This window comes from Ovis aries, chromosome 25, assembly GCF_016772045.2.
Source record: "Ovis aries strain OAR_USU_Benz2616 breed Rambouillet chromosome 25, ARS-UI_Ramb_v3.0, whole genome shotgun sequence".
NCBI lineage: Eukaryota > Metazoa > Chordata > Mammalia > Artiodactyla > Bovidae > Ovis > Ovis aries.
The window spans coordinates 32,143,752-32,146,649 of record NC_056078.1 but is presented as its reverse complement, the minus strand read 5'-3'; the positions used below and the strand labels follow the sequence as shown (position 1 = coordinate 32,146,649).

General features: G+C 39.6%; 1 protein-coding gene across 9 annotated transcripts in view; it reads left to right on the top strand.

Moving 5' to 3' along the window:
- Positions 1–2,898, top strand: part of KCNMA1 (potassium calcium-activated channel subfamily M alpha 1) — a 767,665-nt gene that overhangs the window by 434,043 nt on the left and 330,724 nt on the right.

The following is a 2,898-nucleotide window of genomic DNA, read 5'->3' as shown; positions in this document are numbered from 1 at the left end:
TAGAGTGTGAAATAACTAATTCTGTCTGTTTTTGTTCATTTGGAGAATTGCCTTTTGGGGCATTTTTCTGCAAACATTTCTTATTATCATCATTACTATTATCTTTGTTTTTAAGATAACTATCACTTGTTCCATAATTAGTCTTCACTCATTATCTGATTTCATTCTCACAACAATGTTTGAGGCTTGTGCCTTATATCCAGCTTACAGATGAGAAAACCAAGGCTTGGAAAGGTCAGATCATGTGCTTACCATTCTGTATGGCTAGCAAGGGAGAGTTGGTATCGTAACTCTTCTGTTGAAGTCTAAAACTACCCAACTGCTAACCACTCTTGAAGTCAATTTATAATGCCCACATTTCACTTCTGATTTACTTATTTAAGTGCTTTGGTGGATTAGAAGACGGGAGAGACGAAGATGAGAAAGAAAACCTAAACTCAGATAGCGTATTGAAATCTTGTGAGAAAATTCAGAAGAGCTCCATAAGACAGTGATAGGGGTTTCCTGAAAACAAATCGTCTGTGTGTTTCACTGAAGAATCCAGTGTGTAAGGAACTGACATGTTTTGTTCTCTCCATCAGCAATCTGTGTCACTTCCTTTGTCTCCAGAAGAACGCTTAATTATTAGGGCTAAGCATTCAGGTAGGCACCCTGAGCCGTACAGCCACTCTGAAGTCTACTGCTACCATTGTTGAAGGTTCTCGGATCACTCAAAGCTCAAGAAGACAGAGCATGTAGGATTCCAGCGAGTAGTGAGGGTTTATATACTACCTCTCCATTTGTTCCAATTCATTTCAACGTGACCCTAATGAGGCATATGCTTGCGGCTGTTGGATTACATCTCATCAGTTGAGCAGAGGCATAATTAGAAGCCTGCTGCTGTCAGAAAGATTAATAGGCCGATTGATACAAACCCATAACCGAAGATTTCCCAACAAAGCCATTTAACCAGCTGGCTTGAGATCATGGTATGGCAGTACTGCAAGTAACAAAAAATGTTTTCTGTGCACATCAGAGCCATTGCAAGATCTAAGAAAAGTGTTTTAAGATGAAACAAAGGGCCTATTCTGATATTATTACTGTTAGTGTTGAATAAATGAATGAATAAATGAACACATTTACCCATCAACAGTAACAATATCTTAGAAGAAAACAACTTCAAGATGTTCGATGATAAAGTCACCATGACGATGAACAGAACAGGTCGACTTCTATTTGGTTAAACTCATGAAAACTACACAACTTACTTAATACGTACCCCACCCAGTATAAACACCAAAGCACCAACATTGGAAAGATTAGCGATTGCCTTGACACTGAGAAAAGCAAACAGATAGAAAGCCTTCACCTTGGATCCATTCAAGACCTGGGCACTCCTGGGGTGCTGTCTAGTTTAGAAGACCATGTTCTACATAAAGATTCTTGCTTTATCATTGACTAGTAAGTGTTATACCATTCACAAAATCCACTATTGTTATTAGCTTGCAAGAGACCTAAAATTCTTGCAAGAGACCCAAGGTACCAGCTCATGGTAGGAAGAGCTTTAGCCTGGAGCATGGTAGAAAATAAAACTAGAGATACAGGCTGAGACTGGGTTTTCTCAGCCAGACTTCGAGTTGATGCATGAGGCAGGAGAGAGCCTCAATAGTGGATGGATTTTAGGTCTCTTTTGTGAGACAGAAAATTATATGAACAATAACATTGATTTCTAATTTGGAGTATACTGTAACGTCTGGCCTCCCTTTTAGAATTTCTTGGTCTCAAATATTCTGATTAGCTGGGTGCTTTTATTTCTATTTTGTGGGCAAGAAAACCAAAGCATTTACTTATCCCATATATCCTAACAATACTAAAAAATCACAGTTCACTTAGATTTACTCCCTCTTCATCACAGATAGGTTTCTTAATATCCATGACTATATGATGTAATTTTTCTATATTTTGATTGAATGGAATGCAAAACTTATTCATTGTCTAATCCATGATTAGAAGTATTAACAGTATCTAAGGATTACCACCCATTGCTGTATACATTCTTGTTCTTCTAGAATAAGAGAGGCTGGGAGAAAATTGAGGTATCCATCTTTAAGACTGTGGAAAATTGGATTTATTTCTCTATAAGCAGAGGAACTTACCTCAGCAGTTAAGGTCAAGCTCCATGACACCACGACTGGGCAGGGTCCCAGGAAGGCCTTTTGGGGATTAGTAATATCTCACATGCCAGTCTTTACAGAAGAGGGTTAGATACAGTTTGGACAGTTCAGCTTCCTCTGAATTTTCCCAGAACATTCCACAAACACATACATGTTTTTCTAGGACAGTTTTACCTCCTCCATGAATCAGTCACACCCCCATTGTCAACTCCTATTGATTTATAGAAGCTTCATGCCAGGCCCTGTGGATGGCAGATACTATGCCTTATGCTTCTTTCTTCCTGTCCAATGATACTGCAATTGGTCTGGAGAAGGGAGGTGGTATGGCAGAAGGGCATTGAGGTTTTCTATCCCACCTCTACCGCATAGCTGCATGCTCTTGGGTAGGTTTCTGAGCCTCTGCTTCTCTGTATGAAAAATGGGGAATAGACCAACATATCTGCTACTTGATTTTGCCAAGTTGTGAGGACAAGAGCAATAGTATGTGTAAACTCTATGCAGTTGCCAAGTGTTATTATATTGAGTAAGAACCAACATTCCAAAGCAGTTTAGAATTCCTTACTCTTTCTTAGTGCTGTGAGAATTCAAGATGCGAAAGTTCAGTGATGGCAGAAGCCAAGGCGTGCCTTCTGGTTGGCCTTGAAGACTGCCTGAGACCTGAACTCAGAGGAAGGAGCATTTGAAGAGTTCGCAGCAAAAGCATCGAGTTAGAATTAGGAATACGAGGGTCACATACATGAAGTGG